The 27,061-nt window shown below is 45.4% G+C and overlaps 1 protein-coding gene and 1 non-coding gene across 4 annotated transcripts in view; one reads left to right on the top strand and one right to left on the bottom strand.

The window, feature by feature from the left end:
* The window catches only part of LOC119161585 (ecotropic viral integration site 5 ortholog), a 284,075-nt gene that overhangs the window by 47,617 nt on the left and 209,397 nt on the right, over positions 1-27,061 (top strand). The gene's annotated exons all lie outside the window — the stretch shown is intronic.
* On the bottom strand, positions 23,494-23,566 carry TRNAK-CUU (transfer RNA lysine (anticodon CUU)). Its single transcript has one exon. It is a non-coding gene; the product is annotated as a tRNA-Lys (tRNA).

Raw genomic sequence — 27,061 nt, 5'->3', positions numbered from 1 at the left:
ACTCTTGATGGTTAAATGAATGTATATCGCACCAAAGTTATTTCCCAAACTATAGGAACTGCTGGATGTTCGCTACCTCATTTCTTGCCGCTGTGCGAATGGTGGTCGCGTCAGCTGATCGCCCGTGTATCAACAATGATTCGCGTAATCCTGTGCGTGCTACAGCAAACTGCGCGAACTAGAATGCACGTATGAACTGAACGGCACTCCGAGAAAATTTGTGCCGAGCCTGCCTAGCGAATTTGCCGCAGTAGTAGGTCACTAGCGAGTAGCGCGCCGTCGCGGCTGCGCAGGACCGAATGTTTACTGTAGCGATGGTTTGCAAACATACTACGCCATCGTCATTACTTGCGCTGTAAGCATCATGCAGCTGCTTCTTCAACGGAACACAAGCATTTAACTTCCTATTAAGTAGCGCTTGTGTCACAGCCATGATCAGACTCCAACAGTGCGCAATTCGCTGCACTCAGATGTTGCAGGTTCCATCAGCGCGATCGAAACGAATACGTGCGCGCGCTTTTCGCAACGTCAGCATTATGAAAATTTGTCGAACAACAAAGTCGTTCGGACGGCACCGGTGAAGTGCAGGAAAAGTTAGCGTGGGCTGTAGTCGATCGTAACTGCATATTTCATTGCTCTAACCATTTCTCTTCGCTGGTCGAGCGTATTTGGCGACATGCGCCGTTTTGTAATAATCACTGTAATTGGGATACACTCAATGCACAAGAAAATGTGCCATTTCGTTTTGAGCTCACTGAAGGATATTATACAATAAACACAATCAGCGATTTGCGAGCGTGAAAAAAAAAACATAAACGAATGACGGGACGTGAAGTGCAACTCACTGCTCGTGAGCTAGCAGCTGATCGTTCATCGTTGCTGTCACTCTCAGCGCGTTGACAACCATCTACGTTCAGTGAAAAATTCTCGACGTCAAGACGGTTTCTTTGAACGTCACCGCTAAAAGTAATCTGAGGAATCGTTTCCGCCAAACCACTTCGATAGCAGCAACAGCACGTTGACCATTCACCACGCACAACACCCACACGGCGTATTTCACCGCGTTTATCTGAGGGTGCGGAGATCATTTCGCTCCAATGACCGGCAAGGAAGAGACAGAATAAAACAGTTATTTGCGACCAAGGAAGGAATGTCGGTGAGTGGTATCCTTAGTCCGGGATCCCATTGGCACGGGCCGTTGTCCTCGTTCGTCTCACGAGGGCATCTTGGGTCTTCGGATCCGAGCTGGAGAGAGCTGGAATCGCTTGCAGTGTGCTGCCATCTATCAACAAACGTTAAAAAAAAAAAAAAAAAAACTAGTGGCGCAGCGTAGGCCAAGGTTTGGAAGCGCAAATAGCGAGCCTGCGCTACTTTCCGCGTACAATCAATGTTGCGAGATTCATGCAGTACAAAAGCACTGACGAATGCTATACGCACGTAAAATAGCGAGTTTTAACTGAAATGGTCAGACTATAACATTTAACTGTCTGAATTGGCTGCAGAAAATCTCGCGAAGCTGATATGTGTACTCTGTGGGCTATAATCGAAAGCGCAAGTGGCCACATATTTTCAGGGAAACTTCGCGTCTCGCCAGAACGAATCATATTTATCGTGTCACAGGCGGTCTGGTATATTCTCTGACTCACAAAACATACAAAGTGGTTTGTGTTCGTTTCTTGCTAACGCGTTGACACTGCGGCTAGCACCGCCGAACAAGAGATCATTGGGAGCGTCTGCCTACTCATCATTATTGAGAGGACGCTTCTTAATTCCGCTAGGCGGCGCAATAGTCTATGGGCATTGTGAATAGCCTTTCTAAAAGCCTTTCTACAAGCAAGGCGCAGTCTCTTTGAGTTATCGCTGCGAGATGGACTTACATAAATGCATCTCTTTATCGTCTATCAGTTATACATCGTTTCTTTTTCACTCTCTCTCTGTCTGGTCGCCTCCCTACACCAGCGCCGAGGAGCACCGGTGGACGATTGCTCTGTCTTTTTGCGAATTAACACCTCTTAGGCCCCTGCTCTCTCTGCCTCGCCTACCTAATAATGCAATGGTCCGCGCAGAAGTGATAATAGTAAAGCGCATTTTGATTCTTACTCGTGAAACGAGCACTTCGGTGAGTCATTTTTCTGACCCCGGCGTCCCTATTGGAATTGGGAACATTGGTAATTTTGCAGCGAGTGCCTTGAATGTGGTCGAACCCCTGTCGCAGAGAAGGAGAAATCGAGCCCGTTGTCTACGCATTCTCGCCGATCCTATCCAGCTGGTGCGCGGAATGCGCCGTTTCGAAAGTTTCGCGGCGAGTTCGTGTCGTCCGAGTGGTTCGCAGCGCGGCGCTTGCAGACCTGGGCGAGTCGAGGACGGTTGCCTTTCGAAACGGGCGTGTGTGGACTCGCACGCGGCCAGCCTTTCATGCCCAATTCGCGAAAGAAAAAACAAGGCGCCTGGAATCGAGGGCCACTCGGCGAGTCGTTAGGGCGTCACGGTTAGCTGGCTTTTCCGTCCTGTTGACGAGCAGGCGCGGGAAAAGAACAGCAGCAGGGATATTTAGGCGAGAAGTCACAGTTTCGCCAAAAGGGCGAAGCAGTGAATGCGAAGGTAACATATTCAAATGTTTTACGAAGCAAAGCTAGCATTTTTAGGAGCACTATTAACTGTGGTTAAAATGCGCTTGCTAAGTAAGCAAGTTTCCTGCGGCCCGGCCACAGTATAGATGACCACAACAGAGCTCGTACGTATTGACGGCGTTCATGAGAAGCGCCTCCCGTGGGCAGCGCATGCTGGTACTAAGGGCTACACCACAGAACACCTACCAGTTTAGAGAACGGAAACTGTACCTTTGGGCTGGTGTATCAAAATAACATGCAGGTAGGTAGTGGCGACGTACTTAACTGCAATACCGCGAGGTGAGATGGCGCATGTAGTACTATCGTCATCATTAAACAGACGCTTTTTTTTTTTTTGCTGGTGGGAGCTCGCTGCTGGTTCGCGCTGCTTGCTTCCTCCGGCATTGTTTTTTTTTCCTCGTTGCTTAATTGCTGTTCGCGCGTGTAATTATCACCAGGTGACCTAACTGGCCTCGGCTGGCAAAAGCAACGTCAGTCAAGTAAGGTTTGCATCGTTTATTGCTTGTGTCCGAGTTGGTATACAACCAAAGTATACGGTCGGGTCCGAACAAAACAAGTCACTCATACATATCAAAAGCTTTCAACCCATTTGCAAAGACTCTTGAAAGCTAACAAGAGTATGCATATAACTGAACATCTAGACCGCTGAATGAACATCGCTCTCATTGTGTTTCGGCGTTCGAGTTTAATAGCGTGGCTTCAGGACAAGGGTCTGATTCAGTCGTCAGATGCGCCACTCGCCTAGTAATGTTAATATTGAAGTGAATGCATGATGTGGAATTGGGAAGGAAACTCGCACATTCCCAATAGATAGCTCGTGCAATGAGAGCAATGTAGTTTTGCTAAATTTGTTAAATAAGCGATTGCGGATGCGTGCAGTTCTGAATTTTTCTCGCTCTGCAATGCTACATTGAGTACTTCACAATTGTGCAATGTCGCGTCGACAGGGTAGGCACTAGTTTTAATTCCCAGCCGTGAGCCCATATCATAGGTAATATGTATGTAGGTGATGGGCCTAAAATATTTCAGGCTTATTACATGTATTGTTAGAGTTCAGTTACACAGTTACGACAGCTAAAATTTCTCGTCGTAATGACCGGTCTGCTGAGTATGCGGCGAACATGTATGCTAAAGGAACAGAGTTATGGGGTGTGTGCTTACAGATAGAAAAATCCCAATTCTAAGAAAATAAGTTTTAGGAATGCATTGTACATTTTTGTTGTTTGTACATCTTTGCTGGTGCTCTTACAGTACACTAAACAACTGCTCAGCTCTGAGCACAATCTCTTTTTTGCCTAGACATATCGATAGAACTTGTGCACTCTCTTGCAAGCAAGCAGTCCTGAAATCAATTGATGGCACATGATGTGCATCTGTCCAAATACTGGATCATGCAATAAAGGTCACATTTATTGCACACTTGTTATTGTGCTTACTTTTTTTAGTGTACTTGTGGTTGAAAGCTGTAGTTGTTTTTTCCCTGCTACTTTTAGAGGTTTTGACTTGAAATACGTATACTATCTTGCAATGTGGCTGTGGATAAGTCAAGATCATTCATGTTTCAACTGCCTGTGCGATTTCCTAGATTTTTTTCATGGCGGTGGTGCACAGAATTTCACTTCATAGGGGTAGACACTATAGCTATGACAACTTAATTTAAACTGAAGCAGGTGTGCTCAAAGAAATCGGGAACATTTCTCTGCTATATGAAAAAAAAAAAACAGTACCACATCCAATGAGCACAATCTTGCTCATCATGACAGCATTCACGTGTTTGAGGAAGCTGTACTGCAAGTGCTCATCGCCTCTATGATTTATTATTTTAGGAGCCCATTGAACATATGTGCAAAGCTAATGCAATTGAGTGCAGCCTTATAAGCTTTGGCGGATCTTTTTGTAAACTTGTATGAGCTAAACACAGTTAATTAAGACAAAATAATTCTGGGTGTAGTTTCTAAACTGTGTCACAAGGCACAATTAAATGTCGGAAAGTATGTTAATGCCGCTCACTGCGGGGGTGTTCATTTTTTAATGCAATTAATACTTTCTGACAATTCACATGCCAACCATGAAGTGATCATGAGTCGTACAGTAGTTGGCTAATTTGGATTTGATTCTGGCTTCCAGGGGTTAAAACAAATGACATTGTATGCTCGCAGGAGCCAAGACTGCTTGTCGAAACATTTGCTCTGACACCTCGTGTTCACAGGTTTTTCATATTTTCAAGCTTTCATTTTTTTAAGGGTCAGTTTGGTTCACCTGCACAAATGGGAACTGGTTCACGAGAAGTTCAGAACTTGTGCGGTACTAGTTCATCAGTGCGACATCAGAAGTAAATGATAAGGTGGAATCCTTATTTCTGTTCGCTTAATTTAATGAGGTGCCAACATCTTGGCAAAACACGCCGCGTAGGCGGGTACGGCACCTACGTCTAATGCTATGTCGTTTGTTAAGCTGTGCGTGCGGCTGCGCCAAACCAGCGCCGTCAGAGTAGGAGGTACAGGAAAATCATGATGTACAAGTTTTCCCACTCACTTTAATCCATGTGCCAGCTTAAATAATCCACATGCCATTGAAGTAATCTGAGCGCCAAGCTATTTAATCCATGTGCCATACATTTAATTCAAGCGACAACTCAATTAGGCTGCGTGCCAGTGAGTTTAATCCAAGCGCCACTCTGTTTAATCCAATTGCCAACTGCTTTATTTCAGGTGCTAGTCAGTTTAATGCATGCACCAGAAACACATGGTTTGCCACTTTAGACTGTCTAATTGTCGTACTTATGTTAACATGAAGCGACAGGCGGAACTTTCCGCTCGCCTATACATGCTAGCGCTTATGAAATGAGGTGCAGTGCTATATTCCCCTAAATTTTTGGTGTCATATCTTGAAAAAAAAATGCGTAATAATTGTTTTTAAGGGTACTTAATGCATTTGCTCATAGAGTCCATGCAAGTCTATATGCTTCATTGCTACTGCATTATCCCGGCTAATCTTTTGCACCATCGCATATGCAGGGACTAATGTCGTCTGCTCAGCAGAGGCGGCATTTGGCTGCCGATTCGCTGAGGCGTTCGTAGTGGTCTGCTCAGCCCGGCGAGAATGATGGTGACCGACAGATCATATTCTTCCGTTCTCGAAATCAGAAATAACAATTTAAAACTAAACTTGCATTCATTTGGCTTTATGTGGAATGGAGTTTTTTATGAATGCATCAAAGGAGATACTGCTGTTTTCATGTAACAGACGATGCTAGTGCTGATGAAATGTTTTTACTTGGAACACGTGTGTTTCATAGGATACACATAATTTTATTTTAATGTCTTGGTATCCATATCTTGGTATGCGTTTCGGCACTCCAATAACCATTGTCTGTCCTTCGCATTGCATGGCCTGTCCCAGTCATGTAGTGCTATACAAATTCAATTGTGAGCTTTAGCGACGAGCGCAAAATATTTGTTAACATGGTACTGTTTTTTATTGTGTTGCCATTAAAATAATGTCACCCGGGCCAAGCACTCATATACAAACTTGTACATAGCTAAGTACCAACACTGCTCACGCGAAAAACGGCAGTAATTTTTTTCACAAATACCAGCGGCTAATACAAATAATAATGATTTATTCTACTTTGCGACTATTATCTTATGTATTATAGGAACTGCATTTCAATTGTACTGTCATAATTACGCCCCGTATCATGCTTGTTGTGCATGGATAAACTGACTGGCACCTGAATTAAAGCCACTGGCAATTGGATTAAAGTGAGCGGGAAAACTTGTAGTTTTAGACCTGTACGTACCTGTCCTGTGCTTTTTGAACAAATGGCACGGTTTAGAAGACGCCATTGCTGCTCCACTGAAACGAATGGCGATGTGCAGCACCCCGTAAAATGGATCATGTGGTGCAGGCGAATCGAACAAACCCTTAAGCACACGAGCGTCTTAGCATTTCACCCTCATCGAAATATGGCCACTGTGGCTGGGATCAAACCTGTGTTGTTGGGCTCTGCAGTGCCGCACAATCTAACTAATACGGTAGACAGCCAATGTTTGTGGCCATTCTAAAGCACCCCTTTACGATATGCGTGATAAAACATTCACAAATACAACGTTGCATGTGCGAGGTTCGAAATGACCTGTTTCAACGTGCTTGCAGAGTGGACATTCAGGGGTAATCATCCTGTCGTTGCATGGCAGTCTGAAAAAACAAGTAACATCACCAGATATTGATGAGTATAATCAACGCATGAAATTTTCCAAAGTAAACAAATAAACTCAGTTAAGTAGTAAACAGCAGTATTTTATACATATACGTATAATGGTACCTCATAAGACATGTATCACTTGGGGCTGCTGCTTCACAAGGCATGTCATGTAGCAGGTTCCTTGCCCATGGTACACAGCTGCTTCCATGTCAGTATAGGCCAGGAGGCTGTGGTAGAAAAAGAAGTATTTCTGATTTAGGTGACGCTTTCTTTGTCACACTATAGCAAACCCACACCCATAATTATGTGATCCTTCTCAAGTGCGACTGCGGTAAACTATTAACTTGTAGGTTTTTTTTTTCACTAATATATGGGCTGGCTACAAGACACATGTGAGGCGACAGTGATGTATTTGCCTTCTTTCATCGCAACGACCTGGTTTGTGTTACCTGGCACTACAATTTCAGAATTAACTATTGAGACAGCGATTTTTAATTTACTATTGTAATGCGCTGCCGCCGCGTGACGTCTTTGCAGTCATTGGCAAAAAAAAAAAAAAAAAAACTACGTATGTTGAAATGAACCAACTAGTCTGGCAAGCAACCGTCCTTAAAAAAACTGAAGCGAGTATTACTCACCGGCTCGTAATTTTCGGGCTCGAAACGGGTGTTCATCGGATGAAAGCTTCAACGGTCGCTTCATTCCCTCGAAGTCACTTGAATTCTCTCCGCGAAAGCATTTGAACGAGTCAAAATAAACAGAACGAGAAAGAGTGTGTCGGTCGACAGAGGCTCTAAATATTTCCAGCGAAACGAAACAGTGCCTGACGCAACCGAACGTACTTCGAGCCGTTACCTGCCGTCGCTACCGTTGGCCGCCGTATATTTTGAAATGAGAATAATGATGTCAATAGGCTGCTGCTGATTACAAGTCAGCCGGAGCCAAAACTATTGCAAAAGATTGATGACGCAGAACATGTTTAAGAAAAAAACTACTTGCTATGAGAACAAATTGTTTTTTTTATGTGTAGCGGTACGCGAAGATGTAGTATTCGATCATTTTTTAGAATTGAAACTTGGCCCCGACTAGGGCGCCCCTACAACTAATTGCAATAGCGCGAAAGGCGGTGGCCATGCGCTGCCTAACGGAGGGGTCGTAGATCCACTTCGGGTGTGTGAAGCAGGAACGCGCCGCGGTTGATTTTTTCGCCCCTACAGGTGATCACTTGAACTTGAAAGTTTCCGGGACCTGGCTACACGTAAAGGGTCGCCGCTGACGGCAGTTTGTTATGTGTAGAGTGCATCTGTATGTGGACGGCCGCTCCAGGTACACTTTTGGCACCGTTTTTTTTCGCGTTGAGAGCGCAGCCCGTAGAAGCTCCCGCTTGTGGGGGGGGGGGGGGGGGGCAAGAACTGCGTGCTGATTGTTGCCGCGATTGCGTGGCAACCATAAGCGCCCCCCCCCCCCCCCCCTTGATCGCACACAAGATAAGCGCGCGCAGAAGGCGATGTTCGCTCCGCAGAAACAAGAGGTCAGCGTAGCCTTATATGAATATATATGAATGACGGTGGCGAACACCAGCCGAGACTGTCCATATAATTGCTATCGTAATAAAAGAAATGAATGCCTTAAGTCGCGGAGCTGCTCTCGGATGAGCACGTGCGGGAAGGCTCGAAAAGTGCATGCCGCACACGGGTGTCGCTCTAAACTCCGCTGCGTAGCCGAAGAATACTGGCAGGAGATTCGGTGGCGGGAAGGGAGAATGAATATATACTGCTAATTAAATAATGATATCTCCCTAGTGGTGGCAAGCCTGAAGCAAGTGCGGAGCGGGGCAGCCTTTTTTGTTCCTCTTTCCATCCTTCTCCGTTTCTAAACCCTTTACTATTTTTGTCTATTTATTTCTGTTTTTATCCCCCGCCCTCCTCTATCTCTATTTCTCGCTTGCGTAACATTTTCTTCTCGAAAGGGACCCTGAAGAAGAAAATTATTTTTCTGTTATGAGGAAATTACCCTTTAACTGTTCGGAATTCGCCGCGTGAAGACGTTCGGTAAGCGAGAAAACGCACAGAGAAGAAAGGTGGATTGCGACGCCACTTTGAAATTCTTGCACCTAATACCCTGGCGTCATAGATATAGATGTTGACGGTGTTTACGAAGGCCTAAGTAGTTCCTGATAGGTAAGAATGAAACACATTGCCCACTGATGGGGCCAGAGACTTAACATTCCAAGTTATAGAAAATTTTGTGGAGCCAATGTCGGCAAAATACGGCAAGTACACTTTGAAATTCGTGACCTCACAGGTGGAATTTCAGGGCGAAATTAAAAAAAAAAATACGGTGCTCCGACCTTGATTTTCTCCTCTAATGATAAACGTGTGATAGTAATATTAACGAGATTAGAGTTCTCGAAGAACACTTTATCAATCTAAACCAATTCATTGTCTCACTTTCGTGTTCCTTTAAGGTTGGGCTTATACGAGCCTTGCAGTTCGCCCTTCCTCTTACAGCGTCGCATTTTCACCGTGCATAGCCCGGAACTTTCAGCGCAGCTTAAAAAACACCGGGGTCTTAGTAATTACGTATCTAGGTATTTTCTAAACGAACATACCACCTAATACTTACGCATGGATGTGGAGCCTCAGATATGTGTAATATTTGCTTTTTGATCGACAGTGTTTGCAAGTATTAACGCAGCCACCAGTTCAACATGGCTGACCGTTCAGCAGGTGGTTAAACTTTGGCCGGGTTGCTGCATTGTGTGACAGACTGACAGATGGACCGACCGACCGAAATCATTGATTTCAAGCATACCAAGAAAGACTGTCGTCTTTAAAAATTGCTCCCATTCGAGCGATGCTCCTACGTTTCGTGGACCAGGCATCATAGCGCACCGACGCAGTGCGTTGAAGTGTTTAAACCGAGTAACTGTGACGCGCCATTGCACAGTTCTGCACGCGTCTCTCTGGTATGGTCCCGGGAGCCGTCTCGGTTCTCGACGTCGTAGAGGTGGTGCAGACCCTGGCTTATTCAGAGGGGGAGGGCGAGCGCCCCCAAATATTTAGTTTTGTATGTACATGCACACGTACAAACAGTTTCGCAAGAACATACATAAACGGAGGTGGTCTGACCTTTTTCTCTAGTCTCGAAATAAATTTTTAGCAACGCCCTTGAGCGCGACGAATACGCGGAAACTTAGTTTTGCTGTAAGCTTTCAATTGAATTGTTTAGCGCATTAAACTGACGGGACATAAGAACACTCAATAGAGCGCAAACTTTCAGGTTGATTTTTTTTGTTCCCTTTTCCGCTGAAAAAATACTGCAAGATACAGGTTATACACGTTAAAAGGGGGGGGGGGGGGGCAATGGGTCTGTTGATTGTGCACATTTGAAATAGCAGCTGAGATCGTTATTGCAGTGAATCGGCACTTGGCTTGCTAAACAGTCCTCGCTCAAAAGTTGCATGCACAGCGTTGCCTGTTGGATCTTTATTACGCCACGGAATTGCGGCGGCATGAGAAACAGGAGGGGTTCTTTATACGGGCTCTATCTGGCTGCCGTCCGCGCACGGGCAAGATTTGTGGGAAATGGCCCGGGAAGTCGGACGCTGAGGCCGTTTTCCGCAGATGCAGTGGAAATGGCCATTCGAACCGGCTGATCAAGGGAGAGAGGGGCCATAATAAAAGCACTCGGAGAAGGAGCCATACAAGCTTTGTTAGCGACATTTCTTTCTTGAACTTTGTATCCCTTGGTAGCACGAAGTGAGTGTTTCTAGTTGTTGATAATTAATGTCCTTCGGTGCACTTGCGTTTTCATATTCCCGGTCTATTCTTTTTTGATTTTCGTGGTTACTTAGTAATGCTGCCGACTCGTTGCTTTGTTACAACTTCATTCTGTGGTTTAAGTGTCCTCTCCCCCCTTTTTTTGTTCATGCCCTCCTTCGGCAACTGTACGAGTAAGGATGAGGAGGTGCCTGCAAAATTGATAAATCTCGAAGGGTGCTTAACTCCCCCCCCCCCCCCCACACACACACACGTGGCTATACGCCATGGCTCTGCACGTTCGAGAATCCGAGATGGTCGAAATTATTCTCAACTGTGCCTCATAACCGTAACCTGCAGCTATCTTTTCGTAGTCATATTGTAGTGTTTCCTAGTTATTTTGTAAAATAAAATGGATCACACATAGCAAGCGTTTCGAGACTGCTTATCTGAGTCCGCTTACATACGTTCACCGTGTCATAAATCTTTTGGGAGAACGTGTGCTTCGCTGTGGTGTGCTGTCGATATTGACGACGAGGTCCACTAGTGTCAAAGATGGCGTCACCGTCTGCGTGGCCTGTTACGAGGTGTTACGGGTGCGCAGCGGCCGCGTTGGCTGCTTCGGAAGCGCCACTGCTCGGTGCTATAGTGCTGGACGCACACAACGGAGACCGGAGCTTGCATTGCGAAACTGAGAACCGACGAGCAGTCATCGGCTACAACTTCAGTCAGCACACCTGCGGGAAAGATTTCTACTACTGCGTGGCGCTCCGAAGCATTTGGGGAAGGTGAAGACGTCCGCGATAGAAGCAAGTAAGAGACGATTCGAGTATTGGCGGGAGAAAAGCGGAGATAAAGGACAGAAAAAGTTGGGGAAATGAGGTCATTCTGCCTGAAGAGACAGAGAGATTGACCGTAAAATTATGTGTTTCTTTTTTACGATAAGATCGATTTAATCGAATCCATCCATGTTGCAGGGATCCTATTGTGTAAAGTGCCAACCACTGGCACGCGTTCGCTCGCGTCTACGCGTCAAAAGCGTCAAATGCGCCTCTCGGCGTCGGCTTCGGAGGGGAATACGCGAGCAGGCGCGAGGGATCAAGCCGGGCTTGATATTTCGCCTCGCGTACGCTACGTCACCACGCGTACAGCGGCGCCAACCAACCAGAGGCCGCGATGACTCCGAATGCTGTGCCTAATGGCCGCCGCTTCGAAGGCACAGCCGAGTGCTGAAAGCAAGCATGAAAACTACTCCTAACGTTCCTGAATGACCGCTTCGTAATCTAGAACGACAACGAAACGACGAACGACTGCGAGTGCTACCAGCGTGACGCGGTTTCGTGCCGAGTTCGAGCGACGCCGACAAATCCAGCGAATGCCGGCCGGCTATGCTAGCGCCGGACCCCTGTGCGATCGTCGGCCGAGCGAAAGGAGCATGTCGGTGTTCTTGTGCTTTCATCTGTGACTTTCTGTGCTAAAAACGAGTGCGAACATACTTCGGAGGTTCGAAGGTTTGAGCGTGAGCCCTCGCCTACCGCGGAGGCAATTCAGATCGGTGTCATCTGCATCCAGCGCAGGCCTCTACCATCTAGTTCGTATGAACCAGCACATGCGAAGCACATCGGCTGAAAAAAACTCTACGGTAGTTTCCGTCGCAACATAGACACCATATACGACGACCGAAATATCGCGTAGGTCATACGGAGGAGTTTTTATCTGCACTGTGTTTGTGTTTGTTTTCAACATCAATATTCATCATCGCTGAAAGCGAACCTTGCACTAGCCAACACATTTCCGTGATGTGAAAACGTACGTACTTATATAAGTGTATTCGCGAATTGTATGACGCGGAAACATTCGTTGGCTTCGGTGCTAATCGTTTTTGTGTGTTGCCAAGCTAATCATAAGCGTGCGCTGGTTGGTAGCAGTGAGATGCGACTTCTTGTCGGGTACCAGCGACGCTGACACACTGGGCTGTCAGCGGTCTCATTTCCATTCACGTACAAGACAGAAACTCGAGCGTGCGTCGCTGTGGTGATCGAAAAAGAAAGTTGCATGATTAAGTGCTGCTGGTATTGCCTGCTATTTCACTTCTCGCTTCTTCTGCTTCTGTGCTATGCTCAGTAGCACATACGTTGTTTGGAGGCATTCTAACACACACATTCTTAATTTGTAGTTCATTCTGATACTCATAGCTATAGGCATACAATGGTGCTTCTCCGTCATTTTACAGTTTACTATAACATAACGCGCGATCTGTTTACAGCTGGACAGATAACTGAAAACCTTGTGAGAAGCACCTGATTTGAAATCAGCTGCACGATGACACGATTGTGGGAAGAGAAGATCACCACATGTATGCACAGAATGAATGAAGGTACACTAGTATGGTACTGCACTTTGTGTAGAAGAAATGCAAAAAGTACCTCATGTGACTTATGAGTCCTTTCAGAGCTGTGCTTGTATTTATCTGTGCCTCCAGACTGTAATGAGCTCAATATATTCGATGGTTCTGAACATTGAATATTTGTATGTGTTTCCAAGGAGTCCTTCATTTCTGTTCGGTTTTTTAGTATATGCATTAACTTGGATTATATATACGCATTCACTTAAACATATTCTGTGTAGTTCTGTTGGAAAACTTGCCAAAACTTCTTTACGGTGCTCTGGTGCAATCCTTTGATCAGTATCTGTCCCATCAAAAATTTTTGGCATGCTTTATTGCATTATAGTGTATTTTGACAATTAATGACATGCTAAAGCCACAGTGCTTGGCTGTAATCTCAAAACCAATGTCTGTCTCATCAAGAAGTGTCAGATGCATTTTGTAGATGTTAAAGGATATTTAAACTACCAGCAAAGTGCTGAAGTCTTCAACACAGCACTGATCCGCAATCACCACCCAGCTTAGAAGTCATTTGTAGAGTTCTCTAACACGTTCAAATAAAGTTATCAAACACTGGATTGATCTACTTGGTTTGATTCCTAATCCCAGTGTGTCTGACTTTTTGGAGGCACTTGTATTATAATAATGTCCTATTTCTCTCATTTATTACAGGGGTGCACTCAAGGGTAGTGATATTTGTTTACCTTGGCACACTTAATGTGATATTACTGTTTATATTCTTTCATTTTGTATATATGTATGCCACTTTTGCAGTAGCCTCACAGTGAGCAGCTGTATTTGAAAATAAATAAATATACCATCCGAAAGTGTTCAACGCTGTGCTCGGTTCCAATCTAGTCGCTAATATCTGTTGCATCGTGATGTGTCGGGTATATTTATTGCATTGGAGAACATTTTGGCTGCCTTCCATGCAGGGTTCAGTTCCAGTATTATGACTGATATCTGTGACTTCATGAAGAGTTAGACGCGGTTTGTCGTTTTAGAGAATACTTTAACTACAGACAACATCCAGAAGTCTTTCCTACAAGGTTCAGTTGCAGCCCTATGGCCAATATCTGTCTTATTATGAAAACTTCAAGTACAGCTAGTTGCATTAGAGCATATTTTGACTACAAAAAATGCCCAGAGGCATTCTACGTAGTGCTTGGTTCCATTCTTATGACAGTATCTGTTGTATCATTAAGAGCCAGATGCGGTTTCTTGCATGACAGGATATTTCCAATACGCTTATCATTCAAAGCCCTCTGAACAGGGCACAATTACAGCCTCATGACCTAAATCCGTCACATCATGAAGAGTAGGGTGTGCGTTGTTTCGGCTGCAGACAACGTTCATTTTGGCTGCAGGCCATTTCGGCTGCAGACAACGTTCAAAAGCCTTGTATACAGGGTTCACTTCCAATATTATGACTGATAACATTGACTTTATGAACAGTTGGGTGCGGTTTGTCATTTTAGAGAATAATTTGACTAAAGAGAACGTCCAGAAGTCTTCCATACAGGGTTCCGTTCCAATATTATGACTGATATCTGTGACTTCATGAACAGTTCGGTGTCGTTAGTCGTTTTAGAGAATACTTTGACTAAAGATAACATTCAGAAGTCTTCCTTACAGGTTTCAGTTCTATAATTATGACCGATATCTGTGACTTCATGAACAATTGGGTGTCGTTTGTCGTTTTAGAGAATACTTTGACTAAAGACAACGTCTAGAAGTCTTGTATTAAGGTTTCAATTCTAATATTATGACCGATATCTGTCACTTCATGAACAGTTGGGTGTCGTCTGTCGTTCTAGAGAATACTTTGACTAAAGACAACGTCCAGAAGTCTTGTATTGAGCTTTCAGTTCTAATATTATGACCGATATCTGTCACTTCATGAACAGTTGGGTGTCGTCTGTCGTTCTAGAGAATACTTTGACTAAAGACAACCTCCAGAAGTCTTGTATTAACGTTTTAGTTCTAATATTATGACCGATATCTGTCACTTCATGAACAGTTGGGTGTCGTCTGTCGTTTTAGAGAATACTTTGACTAAAGACAACGTCCAGAAGTCTTGCATTAAGGTTTCAGTTCTAATGTTATGACCGATATTTGCGACTTCATGAACAGTTGATTGTCGTCTGTGGTTCTAGGGAATACTTTGACTAAAGACAACGTCCAGAAGTCTTGTATTGAGGTTTCAGTTATAATATTATGACCGATATCTGTCACTTCATGAACAGTTGGGTGTCGTCTGTCGTTTTAGAGAATACTTTAACTACAGACAACATCCAGAAGTCTTTCCTACAAGATTCAGTTGCAGCCCTATGGCCAATATCTGTCTTATTATGAAAACTTCAAGTACAGTTAGTTGCATTAGAGCATATTTTGACTACAAAAAATGCCCAGAGGCATTCTACGTAGTGCTTGGTTCCATTCTTATGGCAGTATCTGTTGTATCATTAAGAGCCAGATGCGGTTTCTTGCATGGCAGGATATTTCCAATACGCTTATCATTCAAAGCCCTCTGAACAGGGCACAATTACAGCCTCATGACCTAAATCCGTCACCTCATGAAGAGTAGGGTGTGCGTTGTTTCGGCTGCAGACAACGTTCATTTTGGCTGCAGGCCATTTCGGCTGCAGACAACGTTCAAAAGCCTTCTATACAGGGTTCACTTCCAATATTATGACTGATAACATTGACTTTATGAACAGTTGGGTGCGGTTTGTCATTTTAGAGAATAATTTGACTAAAGAGAACGTGCAGAAGTCTTCCATACAGGGTTCCGTTCCAATATTATGACTGATATCTGTGACTTCATGAACAGTTGGGTGTCGTCTGTCATTCTAGAGAATACTTTGACTAAAGACAACGTTCAGAAGTCTTGTATTGAGGTTTCAGTTCTAATATTATGACCGATATCTGTCACTTCATGAACAGTTGGGTGTCGTCTGTCGTTTTAGAGAATACTTTGACTAAAGACAACGTCCAGAAGTCTTCCAGTGCAAGGTTCAGTTGAAATATTCTGACCAATATCTGTCACATCATGAAGTGTCAGGCACAGTTAGTTGCATTAGAGCACATTTCAGCTATGGAAAATGCCCGAAGGCATTCTACGCAGTATTTGGTTCCTATCTTATGACCAATATCTCTTGTGTCAATAAGAACCGGGTGTGCTTTGTTGCATTAGAGGATATTTCGAACACACACATCAACCGAAAGCCTGCTACTCTGGCCTCAATTGTAGTCTTATGACTGACTTAAATCTCTCAGATCATGAAGTTGCAGGCGTGATTATTAAGTTGACTGATATAAAATATGTTGTGTAAATATACTGAAGGTACCAGCATATACAAGATATTGTTAGTAACTTTGGTAGTGCAGGTATAGAAACCCGGTGGTTTGTAAACCTGATCAGGAAGGCAGCCACGCCTCATTCACCGCAGAGAGGAGGGGGGGGGGGAGCTCAATGTCAATTCCATATATTAACATAATGGGGAGGGGGTGCTAAGTCAGCCCTGGGGAGGGGCACTGAGACAAACTTTTGCCCCCCCCCCCCTTAAGGAGAGCCCTGCACACGCCTATGATAGCCGTACAGTATGCTAGACGCGAATGTTCATTCGCGGGAGCGGCACACGCACCGATGTTGATTTCTGGTGCTACCGCTGTAGTTACTTTGGGCACTGAAATGTCAATTACCTCTAAAATAGTCTAAACTGTGGTGGTTGAAGCACTATCAACTTGTTAACGTGTTCTCATATTCTCTGAAACATACATTCCCGCTCCAGTTGAGAACGTGCCGTTCTGTGCTGAACTTGGACAGTTCCAAGCCAAAAGATCAAGCAACATTGCGCATCGGCCTTGGACGCGTGGGCGTCAACGTGGTCGACGCGTGCCAGTAGTTGCACGCCCTTTTCCTCCACAGGCGCGACTAGACGCTTTTGACGCGTAGGCGCAAGCATACGCGTGCCAGTGGTTGGCACTTAAGCGCGCCCTCCTGCTCACAAAAAGACACGGCAATGGGAGCCTTTTTCATGCGCGGAAAGTAAAAATGTGCAGTAGTTTCTATGGGATGAATTTAAATCCTAATACGTCATACCTAGAGCCGCTTGTTCCCGTCTGCCCAATTGGCGACATTTTGCCGCACTGAGCACTGCATAACAGCGGGAAGGTTACCCGACTGCCTCCCCAGCATCCTGGCTTACGAAGTGACTGATGCGTGCCACTGACTTTGCGAAGAGCTGAGGAGTAGCGCCCTTTCATCACCTTTGACCATATACCTCCCTCTCTCGCGGGAAGATTGCATGTATACCACCATAGTCTGTCAACGCTGATGAACGCTGTCCTGCGATGGAGGACAGCTGGCTCTGATCACAGTGCCAAAAGGAAGTTTTTTTTCGCTCTCTTTTATTTGGAACGAAGCTGTCGAACATCGCGCTGTCAGACTATGGTCCTATTTTTCATATATTTCCATATATTTTCACATATTTTTGTCATACATTTCAATATATTCATATTTTTCTTACATCAGACTATGTTCTTTTTGTCCGTCCCTCCTTTTTTTTTTTCTCCCCTTTTCCGCTAGTACGCTCGCTCTGCCTCATTGCGCCTGGGAGGCAGCAAATATATGTTCCTTGATGCACCGAGCGTCAACGGTATCGTGCGCCCGCGAGCATTGTATTTGCGCTCGTTCCGACTTCCTGGTTGCTTATGACCATTGGCGAAGGGGCTGCCCTTGCCCGAGAGAGCCCGCAGCGAAAGCGGAGGTGATCGCCCGCTTTCGGCGGGAAACGCTTGAACCGGAACAGGAACGTTTTTCGCCACTCACGAAGCGGCCGGCATGACGTCCTTCCTTGTTGCGCTCGACGATGACGCGGCTATAAAGCACGGAGGTATGCGAGATGCTCGGTTGGCGGCTGCCTCCGGACTTCAACCGCGTACTATTCTTTCGGCCTCCCTTTTGATTCGCCCCGTTCCGAAAAACAGTGCATGCCATTTTGGTGAATCGAACGCGTTGCCTTGCTAAACTGGTGTAACACGGTGTGGCTGCCCACGAAGTTCGCGCTCGGTTTGCCATCCTTCACTGGTGTTGGAAAGTGGGCTGCTATAAAAGAGAGAAGGGAATGCGCTTACATGCACTCCTTGCGTTCTATAGCTTGGCAGGTTGTTATGGAGACAAAAATGCCTGAAGCCCGCGTACCTATAGATTTAGGTGCATGTTAAAGAACGCCAGGTAGACGAAATTTCCGGAGCCCTCCACTACGGCGTCTCTCATATAACGATATGGTGGTTTTGGAACGTTAAAATTCAACAATTATATCAGGCAGCTTAATGATTGCCCGTGTTGCGGTCTACAGGGTAACTAACTGTAACGTGATGGTTCTCGAGGGCTCTACAAATGTTGATTAGCCTGCACGTTAATAAGTACAGCTGAACAAAGCACACACACACACACACACACACACACACACACACACACACACACACACACACACACACACACACACACACACACACACACACACACACACACACACACACACACACACACACACACACACACACACACACACACACACACACACACACACACACACACACACACACACACACACACACACACACACACACACACACACACACACACACACACACACACACACACACACACACACACACACACACACACACACACACACACACACACACACACACACACACACACACACACACACACACACACACACACACACACACACACACACACACACACACACACACACACACACACACACACACACACACACACACACACACACACACACACACACACACACACACACACACACACACACACACGCGCGCGCGCGCGAAAGCTACAAGCAAGAAAAAAACAGAGACTGGTATCGCTTGGTGTGCGTGTGCACGCAGCATCTTACCCGCGAACTCTCGGAAATCTGCGCGAGAGGCTTTATTTCGTAGTTGCAACTATAGAGGAAGGAAAGCTGCATACATGCGATCACGTATTCAAATTTTTTTTTTTTTTTGCAAAAATAAGGACGCTTACGCGTGCATGCACGCGCGGATGTGTCTGAATCTCGGTTTTGCAATAAGTGAACTCTCTTTAGTCGAGCATTTTGTAGCTAGAGGATACCCCTTTAATTGCGTTGCGCTGATTTTCTGTGATAACGATCTTGCAGTATCTATAGGATAATTCCAGTTTAACGGGGGAAGTTTGCACAAACGACCTTTCAAGAAAACATCAAATTGAAATATAATACTTCGATAGATCTCGATGCAGGCCCAATGAAAGCGTGTGAGCATGACGAGCTTGTGTCGGCAGCCTTGTATACCCTGCCCGGACACAGGCGCGGTAACGTCGTCTTCTGAAGTCTGCACTGCAGTTGACGCTTGAGAATGAAGTACGTGCTTGCGGAGGTAGCTCTTGTGTTCAGAGCTCGCTGCTGCAGGCACAGAGTGTACACGATGCGCTGCAGCGCCCGATGTTTTTGTTCTCACGTGGGACTGTTCCCACCGCCTCGGCCATGTGGACCGGAACGGCCGTTTGGATGACGCAACCGGCATACGGCGTGCGCAAGTCGCAGCCGCGACTGGCGCGAGGCAGTCCTTTATTGTTGCGCTATACAGCGTCGACAACGTTTGGCCGCCTGCGGCAACGCGCTAAAGCTTTTGTGCGCGCTGATCTGATTCCACTGTGAACTCGCCGCGTACACGCCGTATACGCACTGTGGGTACATAGCTTGCTTTTTTTTTTTTGAATCTCAGTTACGCACCGCGGGGGCACGATTCCGTGATGCTAACCTCTGCTGAAATGCTCTCCGGGACACCTCTTCGGTTGCTTGTCTTGGGCTTGGGAGCGGTTTGCGCGAGGGGCAATTCGCGCGAGGGGAGAAGATTTCATCGTTGATCATGTTCCAAGATAGGCACTGTCACTCACTTGATTGATTCATCGAGGCGGACAAGTATGTTGGGTGCTTGTAATAATTGTTATACCTTGAGAGGGACGGAAACCAGATGAACGTGGCAGCATGGGCTGACTGCTTTATTTCACGCATCAGCGACGTCTCAGTACACTGAAGCACAAAAACAAAAGAAGAAGCGATAATAATTGTGACGCAGCTTTGCACGAAAACGCGCCCGGACAACCGTTGAAGTCTGAAGGGCGCCATTCGTGGAGTATATCGCACACGTCGACGCGCGTTTTTTTTTTTTTTTTTTGTGCACTAAGATGTGTCGTAACGCTATTCAAAGCCGAACAGCTCACTTGTATATCAGTGCGCTTCGAGTTTGTAAATAATGTTGTTTTAAATCGAATTTGCGCGTGTTTCCGAGAGTAGGATGGCTGGTATACACTCGAGGGACGCCGAAGCGAGTGCCGAACGGCTGCGGCGCTCCCGATTCATGCTTCCCCCGACGGCGCGGCGAGATAGGGGCACGCAGGGTTGGGAACGCGAAATGTCGCACGACTTCTCCCTCCCTGCGCGTCACGATCAGGTTTATGCGTGTGTGCGCCCCGTGGATTCCTCCGCGCGCGGTCGACCAGACAACTCTGCATATCGATCTGCAGCGCTTTCTACGTGCAGCGGACGCATTTTTGACGGCTTGTCGCCCGCCTCGTTACTTGAAGCAGCGCTCGCCTCGGCGACGCCGTCTCCCGCCTCCTTTGCGTTAGCTCTCCGCCCGAGCTGGCTGGATCAATACTGGTTACCTCCAAGACTGCGACGGGATTGCGCTTCTGTGAAATGTAGCTATTTTTAGCGCGAAAAATGTACGACGAAATAGGGTGGCGGCGATGCGTCAGATATACCATGGCTGCCGTTGTCTGATTCGCGATTGTTTGCTGTGGCGGCCCGCTTTGAAGAGCCTTTTCCGCTCCCCCCTATATATATATATATATATATATATATATATATATATATATATATATATATATATATATATATATATATATATATATATATATATATATATATATCATACCATCTCGTTTCCCTCATTAAAATAAATAAATAACGTAAAACTGCTTGTGTGGATCAGAGCATACAAGTTTAGGAGATCATGGAGGCTTCAAGAGGTAAAAAAAAAATCTCGAACAGGAACTGTCGCCGGATCCAACGCTTCGATGAAGACGTATCAAAATGTAGAATCTGGCGCATTCTACGTACAATACTTTTTCTTCACTTGAAGGTTGTATGTCGGCCACTTCTTAAAAAAAGCTATAATCCGGACAAAATGAAGAAAATTTTCAAAGTTATCAAATAGACGCAACGAATTGTGCAGGTTGGAAACTGTGTCAAAAACAAGTACAGTAAAATACCACTTGAAGGAACGTCAGTTAAATGAACTATTCAGTTCTACGAACTTTTGTATAAATCCCTTAAGCTTCCATTGCAAGCAATGCTAACTCATTTCAGTTTAACGGAATTAGTACAAAACGCACTCAAGTTCTACTAACATATTTTGTGACACCATCCAATGCTTTTCACGTCATGTTGGTCAGATATCGTCTTAAAAGACTGGGTACAGACAATGCTTTTCGATTTGAGGGCCATGCCATGGACCTCGTTGAGACATGCGCCATCTCTTTCTTTTGAAGTGATTGTAATGTGCTTCCTGCTTCAGGAAGAAAAATTGGAGAAGGAAGAAGTAACCCTTGTTGGGGAAGCACCAGGAATTTAATCTAAAGAAGCACTTATGTAGTTGAAAATAAAGAAGCACTGATGTAGTTGAAAAAAAAAAAAGAAAAGAAACCGCCAGGTCTGCGCAGAACGCCCAGCACACGCAGTCACAACCAAGAAAGATTAAAAAAAGTTACTGGAGTGGAAATGATTGTACAGGAGTGAATCCGTGACTACGGCAAGATGGTGACTACGGCGGCCATCTTAGTAGGGGCATGATAGAGTATCACCCTTCAGCGCTTAAGAACGGATCATTTCTTTCGCACACTAAACGAGTTTAATGTGGAAGCTTTTTCGGGTCACATAATGCTCCGAGTACGTCTTAGTGTTACTAGTTTTCTTTAGTAAGCCTCTAAAGGGAGGCAAAGTTGTTTGGAGATTCAGTCACACATACTCGTTTCTGTGAGTCATTTTGTCGGGAATGACTATCTTTTAATATAGAATTAATGTAGCATTTAAATTAACGTATCAAAGCCATTTGATCTTTAAGTGGCCACTAACAGAAAACAGCATGTTTCCGTTATCTTGGCAGCCCCGCCGCGGTGGTGTAGTGGCTAAGGTACTCGGCTACTGACCCGCAGGTCGCGGGATCGTATCCCGGCTGCGACGGCTGCATTTCCGGGGAGGCGGAAATGTTGTAGGCCCGTGTGCACAGATTTGGGCGCACGTTGAAGAACCCTAGGTCGTCGAAATTTCTGGAGCCCTCCACTACGGCGTCTCTCATAATCATATGGTGGTTTGGTGACGTTAAATCACACATATCAATCAATTCGTCATCTTGGCAGTGGCAAAAGCTGGCCTCACTTCTGCTGGCAAGGCATTGCGGGAGCTTCCACTCAAGCAATTTTTCATTAATGAACCTTAGTCACAGCGAAAGCTGGAAGCACAGCCTTTCAGAGTCTTTCAGGCCTTTCAAACACACTCGCAGGGTACCCACTACGCCATTAACCAAAAGTTTTTGTGTCGTAGGGATATATTCACTATACCATCCTTGGTAATTATTAGGAGAAGCGTCGTATATTCGCTACACACTTGGAAGGAAGTTTGTGCAATTTTTTGACGCTGTGACTGACGACAAACAATTATGACTGAAGCTATTGTGATGGGTTGGGTCATTCGACGAGCCACTCGTTGCGCCGTTCGCATCGTGGAACGCCTGGTTGTTCCTTTGCTGTTCTAAAGCACTTTATTATTCGTGTTAACGCGATTCCTTTCTCGACATCAAGCCTGCAACACGATGCGTCGGTCAGAGTACCCATAGAGGGACAAATGTGATATATAACTTTGAGCCTTATTTCAGTTTTCAATGATATTTACTAGGATTTCGGGAAACTTTTGTGATGAATTATCCACCGGTTTTATAACACACCAATTCTATTACGTTTATGTGTGTTATTAGATGCAGCAATAATTTTTATACTCATTTTATTCTGGAGGTAAATAGCTGAAATGTTTTCTATCTTGTTTATATATATATATATATATATATATATATATATATATATATATATATATATATATATATATATATAGCTGAAATGTTTTCTATCTTGTTTATATATATATATATATATATATATATATATATATATATATATATATATATATATATATATATATATATATATATATATATATATAGGGGAGAGAAGTGTATACCTAAGGGCTCGTATTTCCGTGGTTTAACACAATATTAATGAGATATAACAGACAGTAATGCCAAGGAATGTACAGGGGAAGTTATTAGAACCAATGGAATGTAAATAAGAAGAAAGAAGAAAGAAAAGTGGATGAAAAAATTACCAGCTGTGAGCAGGAATCGAACCCACGACCTTCGAATAAAGCGTTCGATGCTCTAACCACTGAGCTATCACAGCGGCCGTCCATATATATATATATATATATATATATATATATATATATATATATATATATATATATATATATATATATATATATATATATATATAATATATATATATATATATAAAATCTTCCTATCTATTTTTTTTATTTCACAATATTCAACACAGCAAGGGGAGTGTCTTCCCGTAAGAACACGTTGTACGTATTACTCGAAAGGTGTTCCTTGGTTTCCAGTGTACCATATAAGTCGATAAATCGCGCTATCAACGCAGGCTGCTTATGAGGAATGTGGTTATCCACTGCGACAGTATCAGTGTTTGTGTGGATAGGTGCCGCGTTTTGAAAAACCTGTTGCCTTGTACACGTAAGCCCCCAGAACATTGTACCGATTCTAGCAATTTACTAGCATCATCGTTGTCACCACCATCACATTTGCGCCCGGTGGAGGGCAACCCAGCAATTTGCCTGCTAGTCTTGAAGCGCAAATGTTGCGCCGTGATATTGGGCGCGCTGTTGTGTAGGTGGGTTGGTAGTGCATGGCGGTTTAGGTTAAAGCATTGGGCCTGGTACGTACGAATGTTGAATATAACCGCCCCTCCTGCGACCGTGTCCACCTTTCCTCTCTCCTCTTCCGTCGTTTTCTGTCGTTCGCTGTCCCTGCGCCTCGCTCTCTCCTCCCTCTTTCTATCTATTTACCTTTTAATCCCTTCTTTCCCCCCATCCCTCGTGAGCTACTGTTGAGGTGTCGCAATCTGATGCAGACAGTTGATTGATTGATTGATTGATTGATATGTGGGGTTTAACGTCCCAAAACCACCATATGATTATGAGAGACGCCGTAGTGGAGGGCTCCGGAAATTTCGACCACCTGGGGTTCTTTAACGTGCACCCAAATCTGAGCACACGGGCCTACAACATTTCCGCCTCCATCGGAAATGCACAGTTACGGGGCTCACTTTTTTCTTCTTTTCTCTTTAAGAATCACATAATATAACCGCCCGATGATATATTCGCCAGCAGGCCGGTATCCAGGGAAGAAGGTGCCATATACCCCTTCCCCCTGCCCTGAAATTCGGATGAAGGGTGGTGTTTTACTGAGAAAAATTGGCCCCGTATCTGCATGTTTGACTGCAAATGTCGTCGAAAGACGAGAGTCTTCCGTCTGGAGAGAGTGAATAAAGCATTTATGTTTTTACGTTTTGCGTGAGAAAATCTGTGAGTGAAATTCTGGAGGCGCTGCGTGAGACATGAGCGCCACCTGGCGGTAATCTCACAAAACGAAAGGATAGCCTCCGTTATAGCAAGCGCGCACAATCTTGGAGGCCATATTTTGTAGATTGCAAGGTAGGTGTCAGCATCGTATTGTCTTAGCGAAGCGTAGGAAACTCGCCTTTTTTTGTGCATAGCGTCGCATTGTCAGCGCAGCGTAATAAACGCTACAGTTCTCAGAATTACTTATGTATGCCTTTTCTAGTATAAAGAAACATACCGCAGAACATTGATGTAGTAATATATTTGGCTCTGATATGCGCAATGAATGATTTTCAATCGACGATAGCACAAGTATCAACGGAGAAACCAGAGCAATGTGGGCGCTGCGCATGTGGGCGTACTTAAACCGTTTCGCTTGACAAACAGACAAACAAATAGACAGACAGACCGAAATTTTTGTGTTGAAGTGTCCCGAGAAAGGCTGTATTGTCTGTAATTATAAAAGCGGCCATTCCCGAAAAAAAAAATCTTGTTTCGGGCCTGTTTGCCAGAACCAGCGTTGGGGTGGCCGTCGCCGCTGGAAGTATTATGTGACATATGGATGGAGTGAAATATAAAGGCGCTCGTAAGCCGTCTATTGAGTTCAAATTTTTGGCGGCGCATGGTCTCTTTCGATCACACCATCGTCGGCTTGGACGGGCGTTGTGCCTCGACTCTGCACCTTGAGGCAACACCCTTTCATTCTAATTGAAGAGGGAAGAGTGCACGCATGCCACAAGAGGCCTGAGAGCGATTCGCCGTTTATTCTACACGCATGCATTGCTTGCCTTGGCTGAATTTCATTCTTTTTGCTGAGGACGTCGCTTCCTTCGTCTTTTTCTCGTTCGTGGGTGCACTCTCGATGGCAAATTAAGTTCCCCGAGGCGGCCGACGCCAAATTGGATCAGACACCAGATGGAGCCTTTGTTTTTCTTCTCCCTCTCCGTTCCCCGCCTTTGGGGCCGCCTGTCAAGTACCCGCTGCGACTCCGCACCCTATATGCGCCACCGTATACGGCGCGCGCACGGACTGCCTGTTGCGGAATCGACTCATGCACGCAGAGCGGCGTACGCGAAACCTCGATTAAATTACGTCTTGAGCGAGTGCTTTATACTCTGGCTTTATTTCTTTTGTTTGTGAACAACATCCTGTGGTAGCGAGCTCGCGTCCGCGATTTCGCACAATGCCGAAGGTGATGAAGCGTGCAGCAAGTGCACGCGCAACTGCTGGCAGTCTTTCGACAACCGCTCCACAGTTCGCGTATATATCTGCATCTCTCTTCTCGGTGAGCTTGATGTGCGCGTGCGTGATGTGTGTGTGTGTGGGAAGAGCGAGCAAGGAAGGGGTCAGGTTGGCGCATTTGATTTCCTTCATATTGGTTAAACGTCGAATGTTTGCAGCGAAAGCGCTCTTTGTTCTTCAACCTTCCCTCTTTCAAAAAAAAAAAAACACCTTAAGAACACATCTATGCGGTTTGCTTTCAGTGCCGTATGCATGAGCCTGCGCCGCCCGTCCGTTGTCTCCAGACGTGACGCATTTCACACCATTGCGCGAACGAAACGGCCTGTTTACAATTTCTGTCAGCCCGTCAGGGCGTTGGCAGTGTCTGTCGAGAGGAGGGTATAGCGGACACGGTCCCATATTGCACGCAGTGTGAGAGAAAAGTGCGGATAGATGTCAGCCGGATGGACAGCTCGCGCCTTCCGCCCACGCGTGCAGCTGTATACGCGCCGCATCAATGTTTGTATGTATACACGGTGGTCGCTTTTGTGCGCTGCTTTGATGCTCGTCTCTGCCTGCGTGTATAGAGTAGAAAAGCCGCGAACAGCGCCGTTGCCTGAATGCTATAGACAACGAGACGGGTCTTCACCGCCGTGCGACAGCGCGACACGATTGTGCACTCTGGGCGCGGAGAAGGGGGGCGACCACTGCGTCGTCTTTCACCCGTCTTGCCTTTGCCTGGTCGAGTTATATATAGATTCTCCGAGGACGGACGGTGCGAACTTTTTAGTATAGACCTTTCTAGTACATAGTCAAGCCTTCGGCTGGTTGGCCGTCCAGGGACGTGGTCTCCGGGACTCTCGCTTTTTCGATCCTGTAGTTTAGTATACAGTGGTACTGAAATTTATTGTTTGAACATTTGCTTGAGTCCTGCGTTGTCTGACCCGATTTCGTGCAGAATGGGCTGAAAGGCTCGGGCTCCTTTGATGCCTCAGGTGACGTATCATCATCTTCATCATCAGCCTGACTACGTC

This window comes from Rhipicephalus microplus, chromosome X (genome assembly GCF_043290135.1).
Source record: "Rhipicephalus microplus isolate Deutch F79 chromosome X, USDA_Rmic, whole genome shotgun sequence".
NCBI classification, from domain to species: Eukaryota; Metazoa; Arthropoda; class Arachnida; order Ixodida; family Ixodidae; genus Rhipicephalus; species Rhipicephalus microplus.
Note: the sequence above shows the minus strand (reverse complement) of the source record. Positions and strands in the feature narration are given on the sequence as shown.